The 13,540-nt window shown below is 34.7% G+C and overlaps 1 non-coding gene across 1 annotated transcript; it reads left to right on the top strand.

Moving 5' to 3' along the window:
- The first annotated feature begins 4,093 nt into the window (after window positions 1-4,093).
- On the top strand, window positions 4,094-4,165 carry TRNAH-GUG (transfer RNA histidin (anticodon GUG)). The gene has a single exon. It is a non-coding gene; the product is annotated as a tRNA-His (tRNA).
- The last annotated feature ends 9,375 nt before the right edge of the window (window positions 4,166-13,540 follow it).

Raw genomic sequence — 13,540 nt, 5'->3', positions numbered from 1 at the left:
GGTGGAAGCTGGGGAATATTGTTCGTATCTTGGAATTCCAAATACTATGAACCACAACAAGTCAGTCGTGTTGGGCTTTCTTAAGGAAAATTTGAGGAATCAAATCGAAGGGTGGGGTAGTAAGTTTTTATCTAGAGCTAGTAAAAGATTTTGTTGAAGACAGACCTATGCTATGAGCATTTTTCTTTTGCCTAAAAAGATGTGTGACGAGATCAAAAAATTAATGTGCTCTTTTTGGTGGAAGAATTCAGGTAAAAATGGCAGTGACATTCACTGGATGAGTTGGGACCGGTCGATGTGTGTCCCAAAGGTTCATGGGAGGCTTGGATTTCGAAAGTTTCATGATTTTAATATTATGTTTCTTAGAAAACAGACGTTTAGGTTCTTTAGTTAGCCATGTGTTCAAAGCTTGTTATTATCCTCGTGAGTCCTATTTGGGGGCAGAGTTGGGAAGAAATTCGAGTTTTATATGCAATAGTATCCATGGAGCACAATCTCTTATTCGAAAAAGGGGTGTATGGTTGCTGGATCTGGAATGAGTATTGATATCCTTACGGACCCTTGGCCTCCAGATAAAGAAAACCCATTTTTGGTTTCGAATCACCCTAGTTTGGCAATTCAAAAGGTCTCCAGTCTTATTTTGGAGAATCGTCTTGGGATGAAAAAATTCAGACATTTTTGTAAAGAGGGACATAAAGCTTATTTTGAGCCTTCATTTGTTTGCCTCAATGTCTGACGATATTTAGCAGTAGAATGGTGAGAGTTCTGTTGTATATTCGGTCAAGAGTGTGTATCAGCTTCTTTAAGAGCTTAAATGTGAGTTAGTTGGAGTTGGTAACTCGATCTTTGGAAAGAGTTGTGGGATTCGATAGTGTCTCCTAAAGTCAAGGATTTAGTTTGGACAGCTACTTCCAATTGTCTTACTACCGATGTCCAATTAGGTGTGAAACATGTTCCTCTCCCCTCGTTGTTGTGTCTAAGGTACTTGTGAATTGAAGAGTCTATTTCTCATTGTCTTGTGGGGTGTTCTCGTTTGCTTTTGCTTATGGACGGATGGCAGATATTTTAGTGATAGAAATCGGTGACAATTCTTTTAGGGAATGGCCTCATGATAGATTTCAGTATTGGGATTCTGGGATAAATCATAGAGTTGTTATGCTTTGCTGGGCATTGTAGTCTGTGTGCAATGGTATGGATATGACTTTTAAAGAGGTGGTTTCATTGGCTAAGGGTAGTTTCGAACAATAGAGTTGTGCTCAAGATAAAATTCTTGGTTCCTCTTTGTTTTGTTAGGGCACAAGCACTGGATTGCACCAGTTGCTAATACTATCAAAATCAATGTCGATGCAGTTATCTTTAGCAATCAGAATAAGTATGGATATGGTTGGGTGGCACAGAACTCTTCTGGCCAGCTTATTATGGCTCAAACATTAAGTCGGATGGGGGTGATTGATCCTATGCTTGCTGAAGCTATCAGAGTTAAGGAGTTGTTGAGTTGGTTGAAAGAAATAGGATGACATGATGTGGTGGTGGAGTCGAACAGTTTGGTCAAGATCCAAGATATCCAAAGTTTGTTAGATATGACTTTTATTTTTAGGTTCTGCATTTTTGATCAGTGCAGACATGTTTTTTCTAGTTTGAATAATGTCTTTTTAATTTTTATCAAGCAATTTGCTAACCGTGTTGCTCGCCATTTGGCTAGATCTTCGTAGTTAAATGTTAGTTGTACCTATTCGGATTCTACGACTCCGAGTAGTTTACGTGATATACTTTTGAATGATTTGAGTTAATAAAATTACATCTTTCTATTAAAAAAATTATTGATTTTTTTACTGAATATCAATTATTTAAATTAGTTATATACATATATATACATAGCGAGAACACTTCTCAATAGGTAATATCTATTGATGGTACTAAACAAATTTAACTATAAATATGAATTTTAAAATATTAAACCATTAGATTTTGATATCCAATGTCGAATAATAAATGAGACATTTTAATTTCTATGCTTAATGTATCTACTTAATTAAAAAAAATATCAAAAAATATCTCTTTTTACACTATATTAAAAAATATTAATATACAAAATACTTAAGTCAAACTTAACTTTTTTTCCTAATTATTTTTTTCAGCATATGGAACAATCTATATAATGTAAAAATATGAGATTTTTCTAAATAACTACAATAAAATTATATAAAAACAATTAAGAGTTATAATTCCTGCCCCAACTAAAACAAAAATACATAAATACATGCAGATTCATTTTTAAGGGTTTATGAAGAACTTTTCTATAGAGTATATTTATATATTATATAATAAGCATTAAGCAGGGTATAATTGGGTATCCAAATTTTTGTATTATTTAAATGATTTTATGATGAGGACTAATTAAGCTGTATATCACTGAGATATGTATGTAATATTTTATATATATCAATACATATCTGTCCCACAAAAAAGAATTGTCAGAAGAAAAAAGTAAGGGGCGGGAATGAAAAATAATAATATTGAAATAAGAATATTATTAGTATTAATTATGGGCATATTTGTCGCTGCCTTTCCTTCCAAATTTTCATTTCCAATCTCACTTTTTCTATTTTTATTTATTTATTTCTTTCAGATTATTAATTAATCTTTACCTTTATATCTGTTTAATTTTAGATAATTAATCTATATATATTATATAGTAGCGGCTAGATTAATTAAAAGGAAATAAAATCGATATATTAATGTTAATTATTATACATTGACCCGTGCCTTTGTATTTTTGTCTTTTTTTGAGCACTTGATTAATTTTATATATGTTCTTTTTGGATATATAGATCAAAATCAAGTTGTCTTTGTACTATATATATACATGTACTTTTATAGAGTCACTATACTTATAGATAAATTAATTAATAAATTTTCCAACCACAATAATTATACCCTATATTTAGCTCCCTCTCTATATATACATATGTTAATATCTATATATATAGCTATTATATATGATAACCCTAATTTTATTATTGATTATATAGATATATATATATGTATATTAATATATAAGTTAGTGCAAAAAATAATTATGACCCAATTATTACACGAATTAACATTGGGATTCCAAGATGCCATTTTATTTATTTTTCAAATAAGAATTTTAAATTGCAAAGTGAAAGTTTCTATAGCTTTTGTTAAAGCTACTTGCATTTATATTTATATAATATAATATAGTGTATATATATAGTATATGATTGTAGACAGAAATTGGAATCCACGTTGGATGCATTATGGTTGGACTTCATTTTATTAAATAATTAATGTACATAACATAATTATAAAAGTGAGGGAAAAAAATTATTCCTTTATTTTTCTTTAATAATGACTTTTTCAGTTGTGGCAGTCAACCTTGTTCAAGGTACATATCATATATATATATATATACACAAATATAGATATATGATATACATGCACATGGAAAATAAATTATTTGCTATAATTGAATCTAAAATCTTTGCCCTAAAAATTATAAATCTTGATCGATGATATGCACATGTTGGTAAAAACAAAATTTACATTGAAAAGTATATATATTATATAAAGGTTGAGACTTTTGCATATTATTAATAATTTTTCTTGAATGGAGATATGCATATTATTATTAATTTTTTTTTTTATTATTATTCTATAATAAGCCCTAGCTATATATCTAATTGCAATATATGAATAATTAATACAAGCTTTGTTGTGGATTATCTTGAATTGAAGCAAGGAATTAATTAATAATCCAAGTTTAGGGATCATGACGTTAGGTGTAACTTTAATTAATAATAATTAAGAAGATTTCCAAATTTTGGGATATTTCATTCTTTCCTTTCCGCCCATTCCAAAGTAGACATTGACATTTTGCTAGGTTTTCATTATATTATTATATAGAAAAGACAATATGAAAGAATATTTCACACACTATGTAGTCTATATATATATATAAAATAATAATAATAAAAAGTAGAGAAAGAAATTAAGAAATAAAACTATCGAGTAGGACACTAAAGTAATGAAATGTTTGTAAATATTAGAAATGAATAGCCACATCAACAAAGTGGCTGTAGTTTAGTGGTAAGAATTCCACGTTGTGGCCGTGGAGACCTGGGCTCGAATCCCAGCAGCCACACTATTCTTTTTTTTTTTAAGTTCTGTTCTTAACGATAATGGTCTGTTTTCATGGGCCTTGTTGGGCCTAAGCCCATACTCTTTTTCCTTTTCCTATTGGGATAATTTTACAAAAACAACAAAAAAAAAATACAAAAATACAGTTTCACGGAATTTTAAACATTTTTTCGATTTTTTAGTTTTATTTATAGAATATATGGTCTTTTTATGTTGTATTCTTGTTAATTAGTTGTTGATTTTTTGTTATTTGTATGTTATTTTTTGTTGTTGTTAGTTTTCTTATTGTTTTCATGTTGTTTATATGAAAAACCGTAAAAATATAAAAAAAATTCTTTAAACGTAAAAATGTAATTTTTTTTTACAAAAAATAGTGTCTTATGTAATTATCCTTTTCTTATTGAGGAATCAAGGGCTGATATTATTTGATGGGTTTCTTTCATATTCTCTTTTAGAAAATAAGTTTTTAAAAATACATTAGTCTCTCCAATAACATATCTAAGATGTTTTTTTTAAAAAAAAAAAAATTGATGACGGTGTTTATAATAGTAATAATAGGTCTCATTATAAAATATTATCTTTTAGTCACAATAAAATTTGACTAAAAGGTCAGTGACAAAAGATATTAGTCACAAAAATTATAATTTTTTGTGACTATGTTTAGTCACAGTACTTGTTGTGATTAAAATTAAATTAGTGACAATTTGTATTTAAATACTATATTTTATTCCTAAGTAACTTTTTGATGTGACTAAAAGTTATATTTAGTTACAATAAATTTATATTATGACTAAAAAATTATTACTAAAAGTAACTTTTTTGTACCGTGGATCTATTATTGTTTACAAAGAATTTCAAGTAGTTTACAAACTCAAAATAAACAAAATTCAAATAATTTGTTGCTTTTTTAGACCTTTCCTATATTCAAAAAAGAGAGAAGTATATTCATGTACTAATAGCAAAATTAGTACATCCTACAATTAATTAATGGTTGTAGAATATTGAATACATATAGTCAATAAATAAAAAACAACAAAGAGCTTTAATTTATAATGGTGGTTATGTGTAACGCCCTTACATATATAAAATAAGATGTCATAAATAAACTGGCGTTAAGATACTAATGTTGCCTTTATTAAAAAAAATAATTTTCAAAATATGGGTACCCAGTTGAAAATAAAGTATTTCCACTTAGGGAAAAGTAATAGAAAATTTAAACGACAACATCCTCGATAAGTTTAATAAATTAAAAAAAAAACTTTCAGCGGAAGATGGCCAAGACCACACGCAGTTACATGATCACACGAGATACACCCCATGCTGCCCAGACTCAACTTGTCACCGAAAGCTTACAGGCTTACTTATCTGCCCATAGGGGGTAAATAAGGGGTGAGCTGCAAAGCCCAGTAAGGAAAAACAAAATACCATGTACCAGCATTCACACATCATAGCACAAACATATACATCAAACATAAAACAAACTAATCATAAGTATAGATAGAGGCAACCACACAAATACTGAAATACCACACACTCACACTCACAATCACACTCCAGCTTCCATACAAATCTGGAGTGTCTTACGTTCTTAACCAGAACGCAGTACCAATAACCAGTGCACCCTTACGTACACTGCCTCACTTACCACATCACCATACATGTGTGGTTTCCAACCACTTCCAAGTACCTGGAACATGATTAAACAACCATATACAATCCATCGACTAAACACTAATATTTCACCGAAACTATCACATTTCACAGTTTCAATACAATTTATTCAAGCAGTCATACTCTCAAACCATATAAAAAGCAAGTATAAAGTATAATTATTTTTTCTTACCTCAACTCCGCTGTAATTAACTCCTACGATACCTTCTAGGCCCTATAACAATTAGTGAAACCCTTAGTCCACCGATAAACTCAATATATTTATTATTCTTACTGTACAGCAAGTTTAGCCTAGAATTTGACTTATAAAACGTTTGAATTAGAAGTCCTACTGTTCACAAAGTTTTTAGTTAATTGAAAGACCTTTCTAACGGTATAAAAGATCATCAAAATCGGAGCTATAACCTAGGAGTTATGCATGTTTTCTCAAAACAGTTTCTTTAAAATCCTGGATCATGCCGATTTCTGAATACAGCCCAAAAATAAAAGTTTTAAAAATAGTTACACCCCGATCTAGACAATACTTTCTTCATAAAAAATGTAGCTATTTTTCTAAGCTTTAAAACGAGATAAAGATATTTTAAAATGGATCAAAAGTGAGAGAGATATTGAATTTTTACTGAAGACACTTTTTCTGAAATAAAACTTAAAACGAAATATCATAACCGAGTAAAGATACTAACTTTTGACTGGTAAGAACTCCGAATTAGGGAAAGGTTTCTTCAAAGAAAATATAGATTATTGAATTATCTTTCTAACAGTACAAGAATCGCTTGAAAATAATAGATATCGAGAGAGATATCACACTTTTACTATTACAATATCAAAAAGAAATTTTAAAAAAAAAACTATAATTCGACAGTCAGTGTAAAACATGAATTTTTTAACATCGAAATAATCAGAATTAGGAAAGAATTTCTTCATAAAAAAAATATAGATCATTAAATTATCTTTAAAACGGTACCTAGATCACTGAAAACAGACCTATGGGGAGAGAGATATGATAGTTTTATGGAAGCCTATTTCTCTGAAAACGAAAATAAAAACAACTACGAATTTTACCTGAAGATTTCGAAGACACGGAACGATAATCGGTTGATTGCTAACCCCGAAGCTCTTAAGATTAAAACAATTGATTTGGTTCAATAGAGAGGATAAAAAAAAAATTAAGAGATGGTGAGAATAAAGGAATACGATACTATCTGGCTGCTAGGGTTCTAGAGTATATACGTATATAACATATCGTATAATAGGTATAAATTTAAAAATAAAAAATCTAACTAATCAGATAAAATTATGCTGATTTAAATTTAAATTTTAAATTTTAAACTAACTAATCTAATGTTTCACTATTTATTTATCTCACTATTTAATATATATATATATTTTTTTCTAGTTACACACGCACAACAACAACAACAACAACAACAACAACAACAACAACAATAATAATAATAATAATAATAATAATAATAATAATAATAATAATAACAATATAATTGTATCACACTTAATATACCAAATACCAATATATGTATATAAACTGGATATTACATTCTACCCTCCTTAAAGGAAATTTCGTCCTCGAAATTAGACTTACCAAAAAGTTCGGGGTACTCTTCTTTCATGTCTCCCTCCATTTCCCACGTTGCCTCCCTTTCTGAACGGTTGCTCCACAGAACTTTTACTAGAGGAATACTTTTGGACCTTAACTCCTTCGTTCCTCTCTCTATAATGCGAACTGGTCGCACTTCATAACTCAAGTCCTGCTTTAGCTCCATTCTTTCATAGTTCAGCACGTGTGATGGATCCGACACGTATTTTCGTAGCATAGAAATATGGAACACATTATGCGTCTCAGCTAATACTGGTGGCAATGCCAGTCGATAAGCTACCTGTCCCACTCTGTCCAATATCTCAAAAGGACCTATAAATCTTGGACTTAGCTTTCCTCACTTTCCAAAACGCATAACCCCTTTCATAGGTGACACTCGAAGGAACACTTTATCACCCACTGCAAATTCCACATTCCGTCTCTTTGCGTCGGCATAACTTTTCTGGCGACTTTGTGCAGTTACCATTCTATTTCGAATCTTTTCTACCCCTTCAGTGGCCTCTCTTACTAGGTCTGGGCCTAAGTATCGCTTTTCGCCAACCTCATCCCAGTGTAGTGGTGATCGACACTTCCTCCCATACAACATTTCATAGGGTGCCATCCCTATTGTAGATTGATAGCTATTGTTGTACGAGAACTCCATTAGTGGCAAATAGTTGCTCCAGTTACTTGGGAAATCCAACGCACAAGCTCGTAGCATGTCTTCTAGTATTTGAATAGTTCGTTCCGATTGTCCATCAGTTTGAGGATGGAATGCTGTACTCAACTTCAGTTTTGTGCCCAAAGCACTTTGCACACTTTCCCAAAACTTAGAAGTAAAAACTGAACCTCTATCAGATACAATGGTCTTTGGGACTCCGTGTAGCCTTACAATTTCTTTTACATACAGTTCAGCATATTGCTCTGCATTGTAATTAGTGCGCACAGGCAGAAAATGTGCTGATTTAGTGAGTCTGTCGATAATCACCCAGATAGAATCCTGTTGTTTGCTGTTCTTCGGTAACCCTGTCACAAAATCCATAGCAATATCTTCCCATTTCCACTCAGGAATATCAAGAGATTGCAACAGCCCTGCAGGTCTCTGGTGTTCGGCCTTAACTTGCTGGCAGGTAAGACATTTTGCTACAAATTCTGCTATATCATTTTTCATACCCGGCCACCAATACCTACCTTTCAGATCATTGTACATTTTGGTTGATCCTGGGTGTAAAGAATAGGGTGTAGTGTGCGCCTCTTGTAAGATTTTTGATTGCAACTCCGCTTTCTTAGGTACACACACCCTTGCCTTGTATAGTAGAATACCCTCTTCATTAACTGAGAAGTCCGCGGCTTTCCCATTTTGTAGTTCGACCCGCTTCTTGATTAAAAACTCATCTTGGGCTTGTTCTTCTTTGATATTCTCTAATAAATTTGATTCAATTGTGAGGTGAGCTAGCTTTCCTGTTACTAACTCTATTCCAGATCTCTCAATTTCCTGTTGCAACGACACTTTTAATGCCCTTAACATTGATAAGATTGCATAGTTGCATCTGTTAAGTGCATCCGCCACTACATTAGCCTTTCCAGGATGGTACAGTATCTCACAATCGTAATCTTTTACCAGTTCCAACCACCGCCTCTGTCTCATGTTGAGCTCTTTCTGCGTAAAGAAGTATTTTAGGCTTTTGTGATCTGTGTATATTTCACACTTCTCTCCATAGAGGTAGTGCCTCCAGATTTTTAATGCAAAGACCACTGCTGCCAACTCTAAGTCATGAGTTGGGTACCTTGTCTCATACTCCTTTAGCTGCCTAGAGGCATAGGCTACCACCTTCTCATTCTGCATCAACACACAGCCGAGCCCTTGCTTTGATGCGTCGCAATATACTACAAATTTGTGTTTGTTAGTTGGAACACACAGGACGGGTGCTGTTATGAGTTTATCTTTCAATGTCTGAAAGCTTTCATCACATTTATCTGTCCATGCAAATTTTTGTTGCTTTCGAGTCAGATTCGTCAACGGTGTGGCTATTTTTGAGAACCCTTCAATGAATCTCCTATAATATCCAGCTAGTCCGAGAAAACTCCGAACCTCACTTGCGGTTTTTGGTTTTGGCCAGCTCTTCACTGCTTCAATTTTCGCAGGGTCCACCTCTACCCCATCTTTGGACACTATATGGCCTAGAAACGCCACTTTCTCCAACCAGAACTCACACTTTCTGAATTTGGCGTACAATTGGTGCTCTTTGAGTCTGCTTAGAGTTAGCCTTAAGTGCTCCTCGTGCTCTTCCATTGTCCTTGAATAAATGAGTATGTCATCAATGAATACCACCACAAACTTGTCAAGATATTCCTTGAATACTCTATTCATTAAATCCATGAAGGCTGCTGGGGCATTGGTTAACCCAAATGACATCACTAGAAATTCATAATGCCCATACCGTGTTCGAAATGCCGTCTTTGGTATATCTTCCTCTCGGACTTTCAATTGGTGGTACCCAGATCTCAAGTCGATCTTTGAGAAGACGATCGCCCCTTGTAACTGATCAAACAAATCATCGATGCGAGGCAAGGGATACCTGTTCTTTATAGTCACTTTGTTCAGCTCTCGATAGTCTATACACATCCGCATACTACCGTCCTTCTTCTTGACGAACAACACTGGCGCACCCCAAGGTGAGTAACTTGGTCTAATGAACCCCTTGTCTAAAAGATCTTGTAGTTGAGCCTTCAATTCCTTCAATTCATTGGGAGCCATGCGGTATGGAGCCCTCGAGATTGGTGCAGTGCCCAGTGCCAGCTCAATCACAAATTCTATCTCTCTATCTGGGGGTAGCCCTGGTAGGTCTTCCGGAAAAACTTCTTGGAATTCACATACTATGTGGACATTCTCTGGCTTGAGGGTGGTTTCTCTTGACTTTTCTACTATGCTGGTCAAGTATGCTTGACATCCCGCACGTGTCATCTTTTGTGCCTTCAGGGCTGTAACTAGCGGTAAGCTTGACTTGACTTTGATTCCTTCAAATATGAATGCCTCTCCAGATTCAGGGGTGAAAGTCACTGTCCTCTTTCGGCAGTCTATTGTTGCTCCATGTCGTGATAGCCAATCCATACCCAAGATAAGATCGTAATCCCTCATCTCCAGCTCTATCAGATCTCCACTAAGTTCCTTGTCTGCAATCCTTATTGGCGCATCCCGCACTCCTCTAGATGATATCATAACCTCGCCCGAGGGCAACTCCGTCATGAACTTATAACTAAAGTTTACATACGGTAGTTCTAACTTATCTATCATCTTTAAAGCAATAAATGAGTGCGTAGCTCCAGAATCAAATAAAACAGTACATAGTTTTCCAGAGATAGAAATCTGACCTGCAACCACAGTGTTACTAGTCTCAGCCTCCCCTCTGGTTAGTGCAAATACTCGAGCTGGGACAAGTTTGTCATCCTTGAGTTGATCACCCTTTTGTGGACAGTCCTTCTTATAGTGGCCTGGTTGCCCACACTTGTAACAAGTCTTGCCTTTCAGTCGACATTCTCCCGGATGCTTACGACCACATGTTGGGCATAGGGGGTACTCCACATATGGCTTCTTCCCTTTGTAGTTATTGGACCCTATCTTGTTTCTCTTGTCGGCTTCGTTGTGTTGGTTACTTGGCAGTTTTCTTTTGTTATCACCACCTCCATTACTGGCCTTTCTGGCCTCCCACCTTGCTGTATTGTCTTTCTGTATACGACTTTCACACAACTCAGCTTCTAGGGCTTTTTCCAGTACCTCAGCATACGTGGTTGCCCTTATTCCTGACATCGCTATGTCCCGACTTATTCGGGAGTCGAGCCCTTCAGTAAAACGATGAATCCTCAAAAACTCAGTAGGAACCAGATCTGTGGCAAACTTTGCTAATCTGTCAAATTGGCGAGCATACTCTGTAACTGTAGACTTACCCTGCCTCAGGTTCGTGAACTCATTAACTCTAGCTGAGCGTATTGCTTCACTGTAGTATTTTTTGTTAAAAACTTGTACAAAGTCAGCCCAGGTCATTGCGGCCACATCCCGTGTTTGTTTAATAACATCCCACCAGATGCGGGCATCCTTTTTCAATAAACTAGCAGCACAAGCTACACTATCTCCGTTACCGAGCCGCATGTACTCAACAATACCTTCCACTGTTCTTAACCATTCCTCAGCTTCCATTGGATCTGAGCCCCCTTCAAAATTTGGTGGGTGTTGCTTGCGGAACCTTTCATATATTGGTTCCCATCGACCCTCCGGCACAGGCATGTATTGCACCGGCAAAAATCGATGTTGTCCTTGATTGGATTGTTCCTGACGGTTGTGAGCCTCTTCATCTCGCTTCCTAATTTTTTCACTGAGACGAGCAACTTCTTGCGCCAAATCTTCTTGTTGTGGTGGCACCACTACAGGGGCGTTTTGGTGTTCTTGACCAACTACCCCAGCAGGGACTTCGTGGTTGCCCCCACCTTGACCTGGTTGTTGTCCATTTACAGGGGCATTTTGATTCTCCTGGATCACCGCCTCGGCAGGGACATGCTGGTTTCCCCTGCCTCGACCGCGAGCACTTCCTCGCCCTCGACCTCTAGCTCGGTCTCTTACAGCCGCTCTTTCATTCAACCGGGTTGATCTTCTGGGTTCACCGTTTTCCATCAAATCCCTTAACTTGTTCTTCAAAAGAAAGGAGATGGTATCGATAAGAAAAATAACCAAAGATGTATCTCGCTCAAAAAGGAAATATCTATACACTAAATTATATAAACTAAAAAAAACGTAAATCATCAAGCAACAATTCACCATGTAAAATAAATAAATAAATAAATAATCTTCACTCATATAAAAAAAAAATTACACTAATAAGAAAATTGTTTGAGTTATACTAAAATTCTAACTCCGAAGAATCAGTTAATTATTTCGATTAACCATACCCTAAACTTGTAGCTAACTAAAGGAAAATTAAAAGATAAAGACTAAACCAAATTTAACATATAAGACATAACATATATAAAGCATACATACTTGATGACAAGTTGATCCTTTGCAGCGATGGTGTGTATGTCGCGTGAATTCAAGATCAATGTAACTGTGGCTCTGGTACCATTTGTAACGCCCTTACATATATAAAATAAGATGCCATAAATAAACTGGCGTTAAGATACTAATGTTGCCTTTATTAAAAAAAAACAATTTTCAAAACATGGGTACCCAGTTGAAAATAAAGTATTTCCACTTAGGGAAAAGTAATAGAAAATTTAAACGACAACATCCTCGATAAGTTTAATAAATTTAAAAAAAAAACTTTCAGCGGAAGATGGCCAAGACCACACGCAGTTACATGATCACACGAGATACACCCCATGCTGCCCAGACTCAACTTGTCACCGAAAGCTTACAGGCTTACTTATCTGCACATAGGGGGTAAATAAGGGGTGAGCTGCAAAGCCCAGTAAGGAAAAACAAAATACCATGTACCAGCATTCACACATCATAGCACAAACATATACATCAAACATACAACAAACTAATCATAAGTATAGATAGAGGCAACCACACAAATACTGAAATACCACACACTCACACTCACAATCACACTCCAGCTTCCATACAAATCTGGAGTGTCTTACGTTCTTAACCAGAACGCAGTACCAATAACCAGTGCACCCTTACGTACACTGCCTCACTTACCACATCACCATACATGTGTGGTTTCCAACCACTTCCAAGTACCTGGAACATGATTAAACAACCATATACAATCCATCGACAAAACACTAATATTTCACCGAAACTATCACATTTCACAGTTTCAATACAATTTATTCAAGCAGTCATACTCTCAAACCATATAAAAAGCAAGTATAAAGTATAATTATTTTTCCTTACCTCAACTCCGCTGTAATTAACTCCTACAATACCTTCTAGGCCCTATAACAATTAGTGAAACCCTTAGTCCACCGATAAACTCAATATATTTATTATTCTTACTGTACAGCAAGTTTAGCCTAGAATTTGACTTATAAAACGTTTGAATTAGAAGTCCTACTGTTCACAAAGTTTTTAGTTAATTGAAAGACCTTTCTAACGGTATAAAGATCATCAAA

The sequence above is a fragment of the Cannabis sativa genome, chromosome 4 (genome assembly GCF_029168945.1).
Source record: "Cannabis sativa cultivar Pink pepper isolate KNU-18-1 chromosome 4, ASM2916894v1, whole genome shotgun sequence".
NCBI lineage: Eukaryota > Viridiplantae > Streptophyta > Magnoliopsida > Rosales > Cannabaceae > Cannabis > Cannabis sativa.
This window is presented reverse-complemented; position numbering and strand designations above follow the sequence as displayed.